The sequence below is a fragment of the Taudactylus pleione genome, unplaced genomic scaffold, assembly GCF_031769625.1.
Source record: "Taudactylus pleione unplaced genomic scaffold, aTauple2 ptg000304l, whole genome shotgun sequence".
Taxonomy (NCBI): domain Eukaryota; kingdom Metazoa; phylum Chordata; class Amphibia; order Anura; family Myobatrachidae; genus Taudactylus; species Taudactylus pleione.
Window position 1 is genome coordinate 1,374,761 of NW_028284705.1, and position 14,102 is coordinate 1,388,862.

At 42.4% G+C, this 14,102-nt stretch overlaps 1 pseudogene; it reads left to right on the forward strand.

The window, feature by feature from the left end:
* Positions 1–13,539: 13,539 nt before the first annotated feature.
* LOC148511585 (5S ribosomal RNA) lies at positions 13,540–13,658 on the forward strand (annotated as a pseudogene).
* The last annotated feature ends 444 nt before the right edge of the window (positions 13,659–14,102 follow it).

Here is a 14,102-nt window from a genome sequence, read left to right on the forward strand (position 1 = left end):
AATGATGGGATGATGAATGATAGGATAGGATGAGGAGTGACAGGACAGGATGTGGAAGGATAGAATAAGATGAGAAATAATAGGACAGGATGGGGAATGATAGGATGAGGAATGATAGGATAGGATGAGGAATGATAGGAAAGTATTAGGATTGATAGGATAGGATGAGGAATGATAGGACAGGATGAGGAATGATAGGACAGGATGAGGAATGATAGGATAAGATGAGAAATGATAGGACAGGATTAGGAATGATAGGATGAGGAATGATATGATAGGAAAGCATTAGGAATGATAGGATAGGATGAGGAATGATAGGACAGGATGAGGAATGATAGAATAAGATGAGAAATAATAGGACAGGATGGGGAATAATAGGATGAGGAATGATAGGATAGGATGAGGAATGATAGGATAGGATGAGGAAAAATAGGGTAGGATGAGGAATGATAGGATAGGATGAGGAAAAATAGGGTAGGATGAGGAATGATGGGATAGGATGAGGAATGATAGGACAGGATGAGGAATAATAGGATAGGATGAGGAAAGATAGGGTAAGATGAGAAATGATAGGGTAGGATAAGAAATGATAGGGTAGGATAAGAAATGATAGGGTAGGATGAGTAATGATAGGATAGGATGAGGAATGATATCATAAAATGAGGAATGATATTATAGGATGAGGAATGATAGGAGGATAGGATGAGGAATGATAGGAAAGCATGAGGAATGATAGGATAGGATGAGGAATGATAGGATAGGATGAGGAATTATATCATAGAATGAGGAATGATAGGATGAGGAATGATAGGATAGGATGAAGAATGATAGGACAGGATGAAGAATGATTGGATAGGATGAGGAATGATAGGGTAGGATTAGGAATGATAGGATAGGATGAGGAATGATGGGATAGGATGAAGAATGATAGGATAGGATGAGGAATGATAGGATAAGGAACGATATGATAGGAAAGGATTAGGAATGATAGGATAGGATGAGAAATTATAGGATAGGATGAGGAATGGTAGGATATGATGAGGAATGATAGGACAGGATGAGAAATAATAGGATAGGATGAGGAAAAATAGGGTAGGATGAGGAATGATAGGACATGATGAGGAATAATAGAACAGGATGGGGATTAATAGGATGAGGAATGATAGGATAGGATGAGGAATGATAGGGTGGGATGAGGAATGATAGGGTGGGATGAGGAATGATAGGATAGGTTGAGGAATGATAGGATAGGATGAAGAATGATAGGACAGGATGATAAATGGTAGGATAGGATGAGAAATGGTAGGACAGGATGAAGAATGATAGGATCGTATGAGGAATGATAGGATAGGATGAGGAATTATAGGACAGGATGAGGAATGATAGGGTAAGATGAGGAATGATAGGGGAGGATGAGGAATGATAGGAAAGAATCAGGAATGATAGGGTAGGACGAGGAATGATGGGACAGGATGAGGAATGATAGGATAGGATGAGGAATGATAGGACAGGATGAAGAATGATAGGGTAAGATGAGGAATGATAGGACAGGATGAGGAATGATATGAGAGGATGAGGAATGATAGGACAGGTTGAAGAATGATAGGATAGGATGAGGAATGATAGGGTAGGATTAGGAATGATAGGATAGGATGAGGAATGATGGGATAGGATGAGGATTGATAGGACAGGATGAGGAATGATGGGGTAGGATGAGGAATGATAGAATAGGATGAGGAATGATAGGACAGGATGAGGAATGATGGGATAGGATGAGGAATGATAGAATAGGATGAGGAATGATAGGATAGGATGAGGAATGATAGGGTAGGATGAGGAATGATAGGAGAGGATGGGGAATGATAGGACATGATGAGGAATGATAGGATAGGATGAGGAATGATGGGATAGGATGAGGATTGATAGGACAGGATGAGGAATGATGGGGTAGGATGAGGAATGAGGGTTAGGGTTAGGCTAGGGGAAGGGAGGGTTAGGGTTAGGCACCCTCGGGGGGGACTTAGGGTTAGGCACACCCCCGGGGGACTTAGGTTTAGGTAGCGGGCAAAGGGGTGGTTAGGGTTAGGCACTTAGAGGGGGGATTAGGGTTAGGCACTTGGGGGGGAAGTTAGGGTTAGGCACCCCTAAGGAGGGTTAGGGTTAGGGGGGTTAGGTTAGGTTAGTGGATACTTACCTATCCACGATCGGGATTTCCAGCGCTGTCGGGCTTCCGCTGCGTCGCACTCTGCTCTTGTCGGGCTGCCGCTGACGGGAATCGAACTGCCGGCTGCAAGTACCCATTCCGTCCTAAGAGTGCAGGGTGGTTTCCCCACCTTTACACCCCAAAACCACAATTCTGCACTTTTTTCCGCCACCTATTCATTGGCGAAACTTTTCCGCCGGGTACATTGGATTACATTTTCATACCTGCGAAAAGTCGCAACAATTGAATACGGGGATAAGTTTCCGCCGGCGAAATGTTGTCACCGGCAACATGTTTTTGCAAAAAATTGATTTTCGCCGCTAATTGAATACGGCCCATAGTTGTAAGGTAATGGTAACCAGGGAGCAATTAGGAAGCTGAATGTGTATAATACATGAGAAATATGTATTGAGTTAGAAGGATGTTGGAACCCAGTGGGATTATTGTAGTGACTGAATGGGAAGATTGTGGGCATTGAGTGGGATGTGGGAGCCACATAACTGCTCAGACCTCAGTTGCATAGACTGCATGTGTGTATTCCAATGAGCACACAATTCTGTGAAGTAGCAGCTCCACCATTTTGTGAGTGACAGCAGTGCTGAATCTGCAGTTAACCACATGGTGTGATGGCATACCATATCTGTATTACACAAGGAACACAAGCATTAAGGCGTTAGCCTTAACGATCCTAATTTCATTGGTTTTTGGAGTTTGAGTGGCAGAAATTCAATAGGTTTTGTGAATTTTCAGATCATGTCTAAGCAGCCTTAATGGGACATATGAAACCGTAAGGTTTTTTGTCTATGGAATTTCATAGCTTTTTAAAAATGTATTAACTATCAGGGTTTGGATGAGCAAACGGGGCCACCTGCAGGGGAAAAGGGCAACAAAATGGTACACTAGCGCAGGTGGAAGAGGGGACAGCACACAGGAGGTGGTTTGGGAGGTGCAGAGTGCGAGACGGCTGTAGGCATACAGGGTACCGGTAGCAGCGCTGCTGCAGAGCAGTGGTAGCGGTGCAGTGCAAAAGGGGGCATCAGTGGGCGACAGAGGGCTCACTGGTAGTGCGCATGCACCTGAGAAAATAAAATCAACAAGTCACAGATGCACGAATGCATCTACGCATCTATGTTAAAAATTGAATGTGTAAAATAAAAAAAGGTGCCCCCCCCCCAAAATACAACCAGCACCAGGCTTTTAACAGCCAATTCTGGTTGTGTTTAAATACAGGGGGAAAATGACGTAGGGATCCCCTGTACTCAAGCACAACCAACACCGGGGCTAGTCAGAACCAGCCCCGGTTGCCAAAATCCGAGGGACAAATGACGTAGGGGTCCCCCGTATTCAGCGCAACCAGCACTGGGCTCTGAGCCGGCCCTGGTTCTGGAAATGCAGGGCTAAAAATGCATAGGCTCCCCCTGTATTTTCCAGAACCAGCACTGGACTCTTTCTAGTGGGGGGGTGGCGATGCCACAGCCAGGGGAGTCCTTTCACCTGGCCCCCGAGCTGAAGCATCACCCCTGACCACTAGTCAGCCCAGGCTGGGGATGCCTGGAGAGCTGGGGACCCCCCCATTAAGGGATCCCCCTCTCCAGGGCACCCCAGGCCCAGGCTGATAGCCCGGGGCTATCCCCAGCACCCCTGTTTGGTGGGTGCTGGGTTGATTGTGTTGTGTGGTGCAAATGAAAATAATATAAATATTGTCTTTTGCAGTAGTACTACATGTCCTAGCAGGCATCCCCGCATACTGGCACTTGGAGAACCACAAGTACCAGCAGGCGGGGTATTAAGGGCCTGCTGGTACCTATAGTACCCCTGCAAAAGAAATATTAAAATAAAAAAAGATACAATTTTTTAAAGTTTTTTATTTTGCTGCACATCCCCCGGGTCCTAATGCCTGCCCCACCGCCGCCCGCACTGCCGCCCGCACCGCCGCTACTAAGGCCCACTATCATCCCCCGGTTCCTAGCCGCAGCTAACGCCCACTACCCCCCCCGCACCTTTCCCATGGGTCCCGCTGCAGCTCTTGCCAGCTTCCTTCCCCCGAGCCCACCACTGCTAAAGCCCGCAAACGATGGCCATCTTTGTGCACCCAAGTGAAGCCACAGTGAGTACACCTGCTGGAGGCTCCTACTGAGGCTGCGCAACAAATTGAAATTTCCTATCTATTCAATGGTGTATTTTTGAGGTAATAGTTTAAAAACTTTCAATTTCTAATTTGCCTGATCCCCAAAAGCACGTACCCTGGCACAATAACTACCTAACAAAACAAACCCCAAGTCTAAATTAGGCCCCTACCCTGAGTTATGCCTTCCCAAAGAGCCTCCATATAGAGAATAGCAGAAAAGGGTTCCTAATTGAGAGTGTCAGGAAAAAGTGACAGTTGGAGCTTTAGATTACTCCCAAATCCTAATTTTTTATGTTTTTGCCCTGAAATTTGGCATGCAGCACCGTGCAACAGTTCTACCCGCCCGAGCCAAATTTCAGCTTGGTACCTCCAATAGCATTTGAGGTGTAGCCCCTTAGACCATGCCCCCCTCTCTGGAATTCTCCATGGGGGAATTGCAGTTTTTTAGATGTAGCCTTAATATAAGAGCACAACTGTATATACTGTATATATCAATATATATATATATATATATATATATATATATATCATAGATTTTCTATAGCTCCACCCACAGTTCCTGAACCTATTTTTCCAGAAAAATTGCCCTGCTAATAGGTGTTTCTTATCCGAAAGGGGCCAACATTTGTGGCACTACAAATAATCCAGTGCATGCTGCTACTTGTAGTTCTATAAGCACATTCATGGAATAACAGTCACTAGCAGCAGGGCTGCCATGAGACACTGTGGGGCCCGAGACTAAAAAAAAATAGACAGGGCTCCCCCACCCTGGTAGCAGTCATAACGGGGGCGGGTCTGTTGAGGGGCGGTGTCTGTGGAGGGGGTGGGATACTCCCTCTCCCACCCACCTGGCAACCGCAGGGTGATTAATCCTGTCTTATATATATATATTTTATAAATGAAGCAAATAAAGGGGGCGCCACATGGTGCATTAAAAGATATTAAAGATTTTCTTTAAACATATACATCTGACCACAAAGTGCGCTCCTACCAATATAAGCGGTTCATCCACCGCAGGTGTGACAGCATGAAACAAGAATGCCTCCGGCTACAGCAAATCCAAAGGTCCTCGTGTCCACGCCAAGCCACGTCCCTACGCGTTTCGTCACTAGGACTTCATCAGAGGGCTGGCTTGGCTGTCTTTACATGTTTTCTTTATACTTGGCAGTATCCAATAGTAACCATTTCCTTGTTACAACTTTTATTAGCGCTAGACAGATGATCTAGCTAGCTGTTACCTAATTAGCTGATCATATGAAACAGGCTTAATCTTAAGTCTGATCGATGGCATGTTATATGCAGTCTTAAAACAAAACAATTTACACACACACATTTTTACATCAACAGATTCACATAAAAACTGTGTGTTTTACATCGGATACATACAATTAGTGCAGTTCTATATATACACAAACAATTATAAACTAAAATAGTTATAAAGAATTAAAGTTGTAACAAAGGAACGGTTACTATTTAAATACTGCCGAGTATAAAGAAAAAAAAGTAAAGACAGCCAAGCCAGCCCTCTGATGAAGTCCTAGTGACGAAACGCGTACATTGCCAATGATTTCAGTTGAAATTCTTCCATCTAGAGGAACTGACTTGACTTTCGTTTATATATACTATTGTGGATCTATTATATGATCAGCGCACTAACAGATCACATTACACAATATATATATATATACCAGGACAGGCGTCACTCTTATGACTTATTCACATCTATAAATCACGCTATAAGTGGCTCCTTTGCTCTAACAAGGATAAAGCTTTGGAGGAAAACTATCAGAGCGAAGGAGCCACTAATACTGTGATTTATTGATCTGTATAAGTCCTAAGAGAGCCGACGCTCCTGGTCTATATATTCACCAGTTTGTTGTGTGGAGTGTGGAGGGCACCTGGGCATATGTTCCTGTGAGCCAATGTAGTTCAGTATATATATATATATAAAATATGGCCCCTTCCCCCTCCAACCAACTGTTCAGCCCCTCCCCATATGTTTCAGATTCTCTCCCACTCACCCCCTCTCCTTATATATTTCATTCATTTCTCCCCCTCACCCCACTTTATAGCCTTCTTTTACCTACCTTCGTCATGGGTGGTCTGGGTTCTGCTCGATAGTCCCTACGGGCCTCTGCAGCCGGCATTCCTGAGCTACAGCCTGCCTACTTACCTGTGCCTTCTTGGTGTCCCCAGCGCCGCGGTGAAAGGGCCATTGCTTTTCTGGGCGAAAAACTATCTGGCGCCTGCCCGTGTATCCCCGTATTCAATTTCAAATAGGTGAAAACGGGACCCGGCGAAAAGGTAATTAGCGAAAAGTCCGGTCATTTTTGGGGAAATCAGCCTGTCACCCCCCAAAATATGCACTGACATGGGGGATCACTATGGGTACCCCCGAATAGCCCTGCTAAAGGTATTTGGGGTATTTAAACTGTCTCAATAGGTTCTTTTATGCGTCTTTGACAAAGTGGTGAAGAATAACTAGTCCCATCAAATTTGGGGTACATGAAAAGGGGTGCAAGCACATTTTTAATTCCCTAAAGTGAACTTTTAAAATTTGTTAAAAATCCACCTGCCGCGACCAACCACAATCAAAAAAACACCTGGGGCACACTTGGGGACCCTCCCACAGTCTATTTCGCTAGTTTAAAAGTTTGTCCCCCAACTTTTTTTTTTTTTTTTTGCCCCCAAAACGAAAGTACATTTTTGGGGGTGTCCTGTGGAACTTTTAATTTTTTTCTTACACAGAATACCTTTGGGGGACAGTCCAAGAGGTGCAGGTTGTTTTTTTTTAGTTTGTACCCTAAAACCCCAATTCTGCACTTTTTTTCGCCACCTATTCTATGGTGAAAACTTTTCCCTGGATTTTTGCAAAGACTTTTCCCACCTGCGAAAAGTCTTTGAAATTGAATACGGGGAAAAGTGAAAACGGCGAAAATGACATCATCGGCGAAAAATATTCGCCAAAAACGGCTTTTCGCTCCAAATTGAATATGGCCCTAAAAGATAGTTGTAGAACATGGAAATATACTTTATAATCGGAGGGTGAGAGACTGAAATGACTTTTATAGAAAGAGTTATAGATCCGAGGAACGGTTCCCATCAGCTATGAGTACTATGTAAGAACAGCGCTCCCTTTATCTCTGCAGAGAATGGCGGTACTCCCCTTCTAGCAATGGCTGATATATACTGGTAACACCCCAGTAACTGTCCTGAGAATGGATAATGAGTATTATAGAGGACAGGCCCAGCCTCACACTACATTCACTGCTCATCACCCTGCGCTGGACTAAGGTTTTGTGATCAGACATCAGCACTATCTAACTATTGTGTATGTTTAGGAGAGATAAGAAGATACTTACATGGGAGACGTCCTGTAGCCTCTGTACCTGTAACAGCCTCAGCCCTGGGCATTTATAGGGCATCTTACTCCTCTCTCCTCCCCTCAGGTGATGATCTGTATAATGGTGAATGCAAATAGTGACTTGTCCCCTCCCTTATTACCTGAAGGATTATCTCTCCAACAGGTATAAAACCTTGCAAAGAAATTAATCTGATGTGACATCTACTGGTTGTCACCTTTTTCAATCTATCACTGTATGTTGGTATTCTGTTCATTATAGGCTGTGGCTGGATTCACCTTTACATACACAACATGGGAATTATTACACCCTCTGATAAGGGGTACCTGGAAATAGCCCAGTGCATTGGGCAGGGCATCCCCCTCCCCTAGAGGACTGTGGATGATGATGAGCACGTGACCCATTATTGAAGGAGAGAGATCTGTTTTTTTTAACATTACTGATAGCGGTTTCCCTGCAATGTGATTTAAGGGTAAAACCCCTACACACCTCTAAGCACTGCCGGCAATTTCCGTTATTACCCTCCAAGCTGGTAATATAATATATCAGACGGATTAGTGGGCCAAATTGCCGGCGATATTTTTTTGACTGAAAAAAGCAGTCTTTATTTACATTTACATACAAAACACACATAAGACTTTTCATTCAAGTGTACTGTGTCACAACCAAAAACACAATACATTCCTAAATATGAATCATTCATACATTATAGGGCAATACTAGACATATGGCATAAGATATCCTACACTATATATCATGTACTGCACTATTCACTCATTACATAAACTGTATAACAGTCAACAAGGTCAAAGGGAATGGGTATGAAATACCGCCGGCCGCATGGCCGGCAGTTCGATTCCCGTCAGCGGCAGCCCGACAGGAGCAGAGTTCAAAGCAGCGGAAGCCCAACAGCGCTGGAAATCCCGATCGTGTATAGGTAAGTATAGACTAACCTAACCCCCCTAACCCTAACCCTCCTTAGGGGTGCCTAACCCTAACTTCTCCCCAAGTGCCTAACCCTAATGCCCCCTCTAAGTGCCTAACCCTAACCACCCCCTTCCCCGCTGCCTAAACCTAAGTCCCCCAGGGGGGTGCCTAACAATAAGTCCCCCCAGGGGTGCCTAACCCTAACCCTCCCTCCCCCTAGCCTAACCCTAACCCTCCCGGGGGGGTGCCTAACCCTAAGTCCCCCCCCCCGGAGCCCTAAACCTAACCCTTCCCCCCCGCGGCTGTCCGCTCGTGGTGCCTGGCATCACTACGATCGTGATGCTGGGCGCCGGTCTCCCGGCATCGGGGAAATGCGGGCGTCTACATCTAGACGCCCGGCATTTCACCCTTGCTGGGATAAGACAGTCGGGAAGCCGGCTGCCGGTATTTAGGCAGTCGGCTTTCCGATTGCTTACCGGTCAATGGGTGTGTTAGGGGAAAAGGGTGAGGGAGGGAGTCACATGCCCAAAGCTTTTTTGGAGGACAGACACATATATTGGAGAAGAAGTGGAGTTTAATCCTCTTTTTCCTGAGTACTGTCCATGATGGAATCGTCTCTTTTCAGGCTGTGAATCAGCCTGCGGTAGTCCTGGATCAACATCTTCTCCCTTTTCAGGATGAGGCAGTTCCTGGAAAGCCACAAAGCATCCTTAACTCAGTTCATATGGCGCCAGGCCTCCTGGGTTGCCTCATAGTGTAACACCCTCAATCTGGTGGATCAGTTTGGTACTGTCGTGTAGAGTACCAAACCACTTACTCGAATCTCCCTTTCTCAGGAACACTTCTGTAGCTGCTTCTCTTGTTTGTTAGCATGAACGTAACCAGATGGCTATGAAGTATCGCACACCAATTGGTACCGAACAAATGAAATTTTATTAACAGTTGTACAATGACATTTGCAAACACTTGGAATCAAAATTAGTCCCCTCAACACATTACAAGTAGCAACAATGCAATGTAGATAAATTACACGTGAACAGATGTTTTTTTATTTCACTGGAACTGCGTCAACTCCATGGCTGTTCGTCTATAAATGAAATGGGTTAAAGCAGCACAATTAACAGTTACCAATACAATTTCACAAAATATTCTATAACTGTCAAACTACCTTAAGTAATTACTGTACACTTCAAGATATCAAGTCACTCTAGTTCACAAATGCTGGCCAGCTACCTCTGTATATGTGGTGCACATGGGTCGACTAAGTAATCCTATGCTCCTTAGAGAGGTGTGGATACAATTAAGAGTTTGTGTGATGCAAATCTGTTATATCAGTTACTGCAGTTTCCTGTTCCTTTTTGTAATAAGTCTGCACTATTTAGTAAGGACCAGTTTAATACTGTTATGTGATGGCAACAAAGTGGGTCAACTATTGCAACATTTGTAACAGTAGTAGGAATGTGTTCCAAAGGTAGTACACTAGTTGCCAATGGTTGAAACACTTACAGCTTCTCTCCCTGTGTACATTGCGTAATCCTAATGTTGCATGGCTGTAGAGATGACCTCACTGTAGGGTTAACTTTGGACAGTAGCTGAAGAAAGCTTTACTACATAATGACTAATATTACTCTCACTATATCCTTAGGAATCTGGATGGAGTAGTCCTGCGTGTAGGTAACAGACTTTAACAAAAGGGCCTTACTGTCACTATCTGAATCTGGCTGCAGGTCCAGGCAGTTATTAAACTGAAGGCAAATGAATAGCTGGGTTCAGTCCTTTCTTTACATTTAGCTGACTGCTCCTACTCCTTAGTACAGTTACTGGGGACGCAAATACTGTCTGCTGTTAATGCAAATCTACTGGTGGGTATATGAACCAATGTGATAGCTATGGCGCCAGCCAATAACAGTATATAAAGAAATAAAATTTAAACAATTATGAATATTTTACTATAGTGAAGAATACAACAGGACGCTCTACCTAAAGGTGTCGGCTGGATATCAGTGATATGGATAGGGGCATAAATCCCAAACAGAAATATGGAAACGGTGAAAGATACAGCGACAGGCATCTCTAAAGTGCACAGTGCAATAAATATATAAAATAAAAACAATTTATTCAAAATTCATAAGGACATAATATAAATAAACAAATAAAGTGCACAGAATGATAAAAAATACGAATTGATCCTTTAAAAGTGTCAAGCTAGTTGGTATAATATAAAGGAGGAAAGATGAAACTAATTAATCATAAGCTATATTAAAAATACAGGTCAACAAGTCTCAGCACCATAATAATTGAATAAAGTGCAGATAGACAATAGTATATATTGCACAGGCCCAATAATATATACTAATATCAAATAAACAGAGAATTAGGTTCTAAAAACAGCAGTAGATAAAAGTGCTTATCTTGGTAACTCAAAGGCAAGAGTGCAGCCACCCAACGCGTTTCATCCAATGGGACTTTTTCAAGGGATGATAGCTAGCAAACATGTCCATATTTGTACCAGGTGTAAACAGAACTGATTAATCCACCTTAGGTCAATTGATGACCTCATATCCAGTCTAACGATGGGATTTAACAAAAAGGAAATTCCAAAGCACTCCTATGTGTTAATGCATTATTTAAAAAATGAAAAAGGATTCCAGTAATGTCCAGATAATGCTAAAAATATATAAAAATAAGCATTTAGCTTGGCGGTTACGTCCGTCCAATAGAGGTGAATTTCCGCCCTTAGCACCAACATCCGCCCTCTTCCGGATCTAGATTGAGACCCATGGCAATGACGTCAACATCCGCTTGATGTACACGACTTCCGCCCTCACTGTAGGCTCCACGCGGCGTCCATTCTCCTAGTAAGCGTCCGGGAATAGTATCGCGGGTGCACAGCTTCCATCCGCTCCATGTGACTTCCGCCCTGGCTCGATTGTCCACCATCTCAGCGAGCATCCGTCCATAGATGACGTCAGTGCATCCTGCCTAGGTCCAGCACTTTCTTCCCTTAACGTGGTCAGGATCTTTAATAGGCACAGCCATACATCTGCGGAAGCAAAAGACTTAGTAGTTTTTTTTGAATTTACAAGTGCCATTTTGGAAAAGGGTAGCTTAGTCCATAGTTAAGGACTATGAAACCAATAGAATTAAACAATGGTCGAGATTCCAGAATTCCAGAAATACTGTTCATTTCACTCCATCCAGGAGGTCACTTTTGTTATGCGGTCTTCGTAATGGAGTTGTAACTAAAGACGAATTTCAGTTTCTCATGCAGACCAACCCCACTACCCCTATATTTTACTTTTTGCCCAAAATTCATAAATCGATGACTTCACCCCCTGGGCGCCCTATAGTGGCTGGCATAGACTCGCTTACTTCCCATCTCTCCGAGTACGTTGACGTATTTTTACAGAAATATGTTATCCTATTGGACTCATATTTGAAAGATACTATGAATGTCTTACAATGTTTGAAGGGGATTAAATGGCAACCAACATTTTCCTGGGTCACGATAGATGTACAGGCTTTGTATACATGCATTGAGCATAACAAAGGAATTAATGCATGCAGGAAAGTCCTAGAAGAGGACGAATCCATTAGTCCCCTCCATCGAGAGTTTCTATGTGACCTAATGCTTTTTATTCTCACTCATAATTATTTCAAATTTTTGGATGTCTTTTATCAACAAATATGTGGCACGGCCTTGGGTACTATTTTTGCCCCCAGTTTTGCGAATATTTTTATGGGGTGCTGGGAAGACAATTATATTTACAAAAATAACCCATTTCATAAGAATATTGTACTGTACAAAAGATATATTGACAACATTTTAATTATCTGGGAAGGTTCTGAGGAAGTTTTTAAAGATTTTTTAACTTACATTGCAAATAACAATTTTAATCTGAAGTTCACGTCCCATTTTAGCATTTTATCGGTGGAATTTTTAGACTTGATTTTACTAAATGAAAATGGGGAGATCATTACAAATAACTACATTAAAGAAGTTGACACTAATAGTTATTTACATTTTAAAAGTGGACACTTGAAAAGATGGAAAACCAACATCCCTTACTCTCAGTAAGAACAAATTAAGATTTATACTGAGAAATTTATCAACAAAGGTTATCCAATTGAATTATTATCACAGTCGGCAGAAAAAAACAAGGACCTGGCAAGGGATGAATTGTTAAAATATAAAAATAAAGATCTGGGAAGGAAAAATTGTGTGCCTTTCGTGACCACCTACAATGGACATGAGAATAAAATAAGGAATTCTTTACAGAAACATTGGCATATTTTACTCATGGACCCAGTCTTAAAAGAGGTTCTCCCCTCAAGGCCTGACATAATTTACAAGAAACAGGAACTTGAAAGATATTTTAGCACCAAGCATAATTAAGAGTGGGACATATAAAACTAATGAAGTCCTCCCCAAATGTTTAGGTTGTTACAAGTGTGGACATTGCAATGTTTGTAAGTTCATTCACCCACGAAGAAAAGTATTTTACAACTTTGATGGTTCAAAGGAATATAAAATCAGGAATTACATGAACTGTAATACCATCTCCACCATATACCTCTTAGACTGCAAGTGCGGCTTGAAGTATGTGGGGAAAACTAAGAGACCATTAAAGTTGAGAATTCAAGAACATGTCGGAAATATTAAGAACAAGGATGATGGACATGCGGTGTCTAAGCATTTTTCTGTTCACCATGATTCCAATCCAGAGGACCTTACTTTTAAAGCAATAGAGCATGTGAAATTAGGAGAGAGAGGGGGTGATTTAGGGAACAAACTTTCAAGAAGAGAAATGTTCTGGATCTTTGAGTTGAATACCATGGCCCCACAAGGATTTAATGAGACTTACGAGATTGCTCCATTCTTGTAAGAGACGAGGTGGTAGTTGTATATGTTAAAAGGGACCTACAACCACACCAGTGTGTATATGCCCAATCTCACCCGATCTTGGAAGCTAAGCATATGTGGGCCTGGCCAGTACTGGGATGGGAGACCTCCTGGGAATACCAGGTGTTGTAGTGTCCATGCATATTTACAACAGGGCGTGAGACAGTCACTGGGTCTCTGTATGGATCTAACTCTCTACCCTTGTTCCATGGTTAAATATGAGTTGTATCTACAATCCCCTCCTCCGTCATTTTCACTATTGCTCTCTATTAATATTCAAATTGCTAATATTCTTATTTTTAATATTCTCAGTTATTTATTTTTTTCTATTTTTATCTAATTAGATTTTTATTATCGTGCTAATGTCGTCATTTTTAATTATATTCATTTATATCACTTTTAATTAATAATTTTATGATTCCAAAACTGTGTTTTTAGACCGTGTTTCACTGTCATTCTCAGTTTTAGACCATGTTTCACTGTTGTTATTATTATTATGGTATGCCTATTTAATTGGTGTGTCTCTTAATTATGGGTTAAGCTACCCTTTTCCAAAATGGCACTTGTAAATTCGAAAAA